We start from the raw sequence: 7,244 nt of genomic DNA on the forward strand, positions 1-7,244 counted from the left end.
GGTGTAAAAGGGTGAACTTCTTTGAAAGACTTTGCTTTAAGAAGAGGGCCCCAGGGTGCTCTGCTCACTCAGGGCCACATGGGGGAATGTTTCCCCAGTTCAGCCTTTGAGGCACTCAGAGGTGACTTTGGCCATGGCTCAAGGGGGCCCAGCTACTACTCAAGCTGGTGGTAGACCTTGGTAACATCCTCTTGGTGCAGTTCTGGAAGCATCCAGAACACGAGCTGTGGTCATGAAGGCTTCCACTCGGATTCCAAAGGAAGGCCTGGAAGGCCAAACGTGTCTCTGAAAGGGCACTGCATGAAGTCTTGAGAGTGAAGCTGAGAGTGGTGGAGACCGACAGAAGCTGGGGATGCCAGAAACATCTACTGAGGAGAGCTGCAGCAATGAGTGAGACCCGGCGGGCCTCGAGTAGCAAGGCCATAGAGGTGGGGCTTGCAGGGATGCCCTCTAGAACTCACAACCGTCACCACCTGCACTGGAGGCTGAGCGTGAAGCTTTAAGAGTTAATGTTTGCCCTGGTGGGTTTGGGCCTTGCTTTAGTCTTACTCCTTTCTATCTCCCTGATCTTCACTTCTGAAATGGGAGTGTTAACCCTGTGTCAACGTGTGCAAAAATTTAACTTTCTTTTTTGGTTTACAAGGCTCACAGTTAAGAGTTTGCCTCGAGAGTCTCAGAGGAAACTTTGGGCTTGGACTTTTCTGCAATTCTAGAACTGTTCAGACTTTGGCAACTCTTCTTAGAGACGACTAAACGCATTCTGCATAATGAGATGAACATCAGTCTTTGAGGGTGAAGTATCATGGTTTAGTTCTAAAATCTCACCCTAAAGTCTCCTGTGTTGAGAAGCTGGGCTTTTGGCAGGTGATAGGATCAAGGGGGATGCATTCAACACTGCATGTGCTGTGAGGAGCAGGGGCCCGGGTGAAGGTGGGTCACTGGCTACGTGACCTGGAAGGGTTTGCTCTTGTCCCTGACTCCTCTCTCTGCTTCCAGGCTGCCATGTTCTCTCCACCATGCCCTTTCCCAACGATCATATTGACTGCATCCTCTGAAACCATAAGCCAAAGTAAACCCCTCCTGCTTTACATTGCAGGGGTCAGGTATTTTGTCCTAGCAATGGAAAGGTGACTCATACAGTACTTCATACTATTGGGAAGAATGCTGCTATCCACAGTTTGCAATCAGAGTCTCTGCTTTCAGCTATTTTGTGTAGATATCCAGAAGTGAGACTGCTGGATAACATGGCAGAGCGGTTTGATATTTTGGGGGACAGACAGCCAGGCTGATCTCCACAGCTCACAGCAGACATTCCCACCGGTGGTGCACAGTATCCCTTCTAGATCCTCACAGTCTCACCAGCACTGTGGCTTCCTGGTTTTGATGGCAGCCTTCCTGGTGGTGCCTGAGTCTTCGTGACATTACTACGGTCTTGGCATGGCCTTGCCTGAGGTCTGATGAGATAGTCCAGGCTCGAGATGTATGTGTCTTGCCCTGGAATTGGCTTTTATCTTGAGGGACTCTGGTTTCTTTTTGTGGGAAAGATATTTCGGAACATTCCTCCTTGGCCGGTGTGTCAGTCTTCTCAGTGGGCAGAGGTTTGTAAGGTGATGAGCAGGTCACGTCACATCGAGCAGCTCCTGGAAGGGGCTGGCTTCAGAGGGATGGGAGGCACCACTTCATGGGGAAGGTGCCAGCCAGGAGACGGGCATTGGCTGGAGAGCTGATGAGGGGCCATGGCCTGAACTACAGAGGAAAGTCCCAGACCAAGGCTACAGGAAGTGCAGGTCCTAGAAACGGAATTGGAGACCAAGTCCCCCATGCACGCAGCGCCGTGAACAGAGGGGAGTGACGGGAGATGGGTGGGTGGTGCTCCTGGAGCCCAGACATCTTGTAGATGAGCGGGGAAGGACACTGCCTCATGCCCTGGGTCTGTGGGAGGCACTGGGTGTTTAGTGATGGGTACACAGTCTGGCCTGCAGTGACCGTTAATCGCGGCATGTGGATTGAGAACCACCCAGCAGATCGGTGGAGCACAGTTCTGGGCAGGTCTACAGATGACTGACGTGGAGGCCAGCACACTGAGGGCGGAAGACCCACCCGGACGGGGTGGCACCACCAGTAGACCTGCAGTCTGGAGGGAATGAAAGCGAAAGAGGAAGGTGAGCACAGTAGGAAGAGCTCCAGTCTCCCTGAGCAGGTCCGACTTTCACTGCCGTCACCTTTGACATCAGTCTTTTGATCTCTGGTGCCTTGAACAGCAGACTCCAGGGAGTGTCCAGGCCTTCAGCCTTGGACTGGAGCTGCACCCTTAGGACCTCTGGCTTGTGGCTTCCTCTTCCTCAGCTGAGCAGCTGCTGGGTCCTCCGCTGCCCAGGATGGAGATGGCCATTGCAGACTCCGCCTCTCGTCCTGGAAGCTGACCTAATTAGCACTCTCACTTAATATCCACATATTTGCTATCAGTTCTGCAACTCTCGAGAACCTGACGAACCAGTTCCTTCACTGCTGTGTGCACTGTGGGGGGCCTGAGGACAGCGGCCCGAGGTGAGTGGCCCCGCAGGGAGGCAGGCATCCTCGGGAGGACGCACCCAAGCCAGGGTGGGACCTGCGGTGCCCTGGGAGGCGGATGCTGCCGTCCAGGTGGAGGTAGGGGTGGATCGCGGGGCGGGGATGCAGGAACGAAGTGCTCCGCACAGCAAGCGCCTGTGTGTGCTCTGTGGGGGTCTCACTTCCGACTCAGAGCCAGTGGCCCCTTCCTGGGTCTGTGTCCCCAGGCACCTGTTGGGGTCACTGCACATGAACTCCCTATGTGCCTCCCGGGTCCCCGGGGCGGAGACTTGTCGGTTCCCTACGGATTGGGACACAGAGGCACAGACAGGCTGCTCCAGGTTTCTGCAGAGGAGGCATGGAAATGGCCTTGGCTTGAAAATGGACACCAAATTTGAAGTTTTAAAAACATCCAGTGACAACCTGCAATGCCAGTCCAGAGCTGCCCCGAGTCTTCTGTGGGTGGGACCAGCTGGGAGCTGAGCGGAAGATTGGCAGTATCAGGGGACCTGACACAGAACCCTGAGCCTCCCTGCCTCCTCACGTGGCTGCTCAGGACCCGCCCGTCCATCTCCTCGGCTCCCAACCCTGTGACCATGAACTCCCAAGGGCAGGACCACGTCTCTTTGGTTCTCACATGGCCTCCAGGATGGCCACAGCTGTGGACGTGCGCTGGATAAGGGGAAGAAGCTGTCAGAGACTCAAGCTGGGTAAACAGAGACTGGGAAGGCCCAGAGCGGTGGACAGAGACCAGTACGGAGCGGGGCGGTCCCTGGGGCAGCAGGAGCCTGGCCGCTGGGGTCAGCACCGGGGACAGCGCCGGGGACTTCCCAGGCCCCAGGCCCCCACAGAAAGAGGTGGGCCAGCCCTTCCTGGTTCTTGCTGGGTTAGTTTCCTGGGTCTCAGGTGCCTAGGGGGACAACATCCCTTTCCCAGGAAGATATGGGGCTCAGGGAGGAAGTGGGCTGTGGTACAGGGAGGGGTGTCCCGGTTGTGACTATGACACTGGAGTAAGGACAGGGACAGCAGCACCAGGCCAACCCCAGGCAGGGGCCCCATCTCAGACCCGACCTCGGCACGTCGCAGGGTGTCTGTCTGCAGGTGACCCAGGGTCCCTGGCTCTCGGCAGCTGTGACCCACTGGGTTCCCCCTCTGGTTCTGCCTGGTTGCCTCCGGAGATGAGGAGGACCCACAGTGGGCTTGGGCAGGGCCTGGCCCTGGACCGCATGGCAGCCAGCCACAGAGGGGCAGGGACAGAGGCAGCGCAGCTCCTGCCGCCCGCCGAGCGAGGCCAGGGCACCCACTCTCCAGCCAGCCTGCCACACCCACGCGACCGTGCTCCCCACCCGGCTCTCCTCCCTCCCAGAAGAGCTGGTCTGGGAAACCCCCGGGCTCTGCCCCAGCCCCGGCTGGCCGCAAGACGTCCGGGGGTCTGTGGAGTGCACGGCGGCGGTCAGGGCAGGTCCCCGTCATCCTCCTGTCAGTCACACCGCACTCCCTTCCCAGAAGAGCGGCTAAACTTAGAAGCGCACTTCTCCCCGAGGCCGGGGCTGCCCGTAAGCGGAGCTGCCGGGGCCCAGGCTTCTGTGAGCTGCGCTCCACAGGAAGCTGGCGCCTCCCGTGGGCACAGGTGGAGGACACAGAGGGCGGCGGAGGCCCCAGGGCAGCCCTTGGCCATGGGAGGAGCCACGCTGCACCTGAGATCGGATCCAGCTCCAGCCTCCCAGAAGCCAGGTTCCCACTCCCTGGAGTGAGGGGAAGGGTTGTGGCCTCTGTGGGGGGGTGTGCAGCCCGTGACGGGTTATTTCACACTCGGGACAGACCCCTGGGTGGGCTGTGTCTGCCGTCTCTGAGGAGGGACCCGAGGCCCTGCTGCACACACCCCAAGCCCCTCCGCACGCTCTCCTCACCAGCTCTGCCAAGGACTCCAGCCACCAGAAAGGAGGAAGTCAGGGGGCTGCCCTCTGGGCTGCTGGGTAAGAGCACAGAGGACGAAACCTTAGTGAGCGCCCCCGCTGGCCGGAGCAGAGGTCCCACTGAGGGCCGGCAGCAACGGGCAGGGGGAGCACAGCACGAGCCCAGGCCGGAGGCCGGAGGGAGTGGACAGAGTCGGAGAGCTGTGGCCTGGCGCAGAGGCCCAGGCCCGTGCCTTGCACTCTGGGGGAGTCCTGGGTGGAGGCTGGGCTGGAGGAGAGGCGACTCGGGTGCTCATCGTGGCCATGAGGCTGGAGAACTGTCCAGAGTCCTAGGTGGGCAGAGGGGCAGCTGGGTGGAGGCAGGAGTCCTTCTTCCTACAGGGACAGCAGCCTTGGATTTGGGGTCTGCCTGGGGAGCCCAGGAAGGATCCGGGAAGCGTGGTCCCAGGCAGACAGTGGGGTGGCCCTGCGGGAGCCGTAGGTGAAACTGTCGGGGACCCACAGACAGAGTCATCTGGGCACAAGCAGCAGCCGCAGCACCAGCTGTGAGGTCACGAGCCCAATCATGCGCCCTGTGTCTCTGCCTGGCCTGGTCTACGTGGCAGACAGAAGCCTGGCCCCTGCCTGCGGTGTCCCTAGGGCCCCTGGGGATGTCCTGTGCGGCTCTCCTGACCCTGCACATCCCAGGCTGCCCCAGTCCCACCCAGCCTTGGCCCTCGCCTGCCCCTGGTGGCTCCACCTGGGCCCTGGAACGTCCTTGGGCGAGTCCCCGTGGTCCTCTGTGGCCATCTCACCAGGTTCATCTGACGGGGACAGAGGCGCCATCTGGCTTCCTGGAGCGTCTCCCAGCCGTGTCCAGGTTGGGTGGGTCCTCGGCCACAGACCCCTGCTGGCCCCTTTCCCCCGCGTAGAGCCACAAGGGCCACAGTCCCGTCCCATCTCTCTCTGGAGGGGCATTTCCTGTTGCCATGCCCAGTCCTGGCCTGAACCTCAGACCTGGGGCAGCGGCCCCTGGGACACCAGGAAGCCGGCCTCGTCACCACCAACACACCACCCCATCTCCAGAGCAGGCCCAGCCTCGCCACCCCGTCCCTGCTGCTCCCGCTGGCCGCCCTCTGATCCCAGCAGCAGGGTTCTCTTCTCACTCTTCTCCTGCTCCAGCTACCCGGTGTCCTTCATCCCACACAGAACGAAAGCAGTGTCCTCCCCGTGTTCTCCAAGTTTTCCCCAGAGTCCTGAGGGCATGCCAGGGGCAACTCACCCCAGGGTCTTTGCATGGCCCTCACACTCCCCAGGCACCTGAGAGGCAGCCCTGTCCCCTCCAGTCTGTGTGGCAAATCCTGTGCCAGGCAAGGCCCGTCCAGGCCCAGCTGTCCTGTCTCAGTCCACACCCTGCCAGCCTGCCCAGGCACCCTGGCCCACTGTTACCCTCCGCCGAGGCTCTCAGAGTCTTCTAATGTGGACTCTAAGCTGCATGTTGGTGCCGGTCTCTCTCCCCGCTAACTGTGGGCTCAGCAGAAGACAGGGCTTTGTTGTCTGTGGACGGCAGGGCTCCCCGCTACAGCCCCTGAGACTTTGAGGGGAGGAAGAGCAGCAGGCCTGGGCGGGGCTTCTTCCGGTCCATAGAGCTGGAGCCACAGCTTGGCGAGTACCAGCCTGGGGCCCTGTCCAGCGCTGAGCCAGCCCCTCTCAGCTGCAAGTCCTGGGGTCCACTCACAATTCTGCACCCAGTTATGTGCATTGCTTTGATGTTGGACGTCCCTGGTGCCTCATTTCTGTCCGTATAATAAAAAGCTTTTAATTACACTTTCTGTCTTTGGACTACAAACACCACTGACTATCATATCATGACCAGAAACTGCTACAGTCTATCTTCAGACCTCACAGGTTCTCTTGGATTGCGTTTGGTTTGCTACCTAGAAAGCCACAGGGTGGGAAACGGACGGCCCCGCGGCCCCTCTGTCGTCAGGACGTGGCCGTGCCTCCTCCCTCCCCGGCCCAGATGGCGTCTCTGGGCGGACGGGGTGCCCACCCCCGAGGATAGGGCCGGGGCCAGGCTGCTCACTGCAGCAGACACGAAAGGGGCCCTTTCCTCTGGCGTCACCACACGTCACGCTTTGGGGAGAATGCTCTGATCTGGTTTGCTTGCAAAATCCTTTTCATTGGCTTACAAAAATTCCATTTTTATCCTCGTTGCTAAATGAGTTTTAGAAGTAAAATGAATTTTCATCATGAATCATAGCCATCAAGATGTCATGCTTGCATTCACCTGTAAACTCGGCCTTTTCTTGCTGGGGGATTGTTAATCATTGGTTCCATTTCTCTATGGCCCTTTTCCGTTCCTTCCTAAGAAGGGGTGGCATTTTATGCCCTTCCTTTTACTCTGTGCCACACATTGCTCACGGTATTTCTGTTATTTTAATCACGCTGGGTGCCTGTCCAGATATTTCACCTCCAGCTTTCTTCCTTCCTGATGTAAACTCACGAATGTTTTCTGGGTGCCACGCAGCTGTCCCTCCTTCCTGTTCGGAGGTGCGGTGTTCCTGTTACCTTCTCTTAGAGCTCTCTCATTTCCATAACATCTTATTTGACTGATGGGCTAATTATACGGGCCTTTTACAGTTCCCCATTATGAGGATTTATTGATGTTAATTTACTTACATTGTGGCCAGAGAATGTGGTCTCTTTGATAACCATCCCTTGAAATTCGTTGAGGCTGGCTTTATTTATGGCCTGCTATTGTTTTTTAATACAGGCTCCACGTCCCGAGAGCTGTAC

The sequence above is a fragment of the Fukomys damarensis genome, unplaced genomic scaffold (genome assembly GCF_012274545.1).
Source record: "Fukomys damarensis isolate Sample0158 unplaced genomic scaffold, DMR_v1.0_HiC HiC_scaffold_35, whole genome shotgun sequence".
NCBI classification, from domain to species: domain Eukaryota; kingdom Metazoa; phylum Chordata; class Mammalia; order Rodentia; family Bathyergidae; genus Fukomys; species Fukomys damarensis.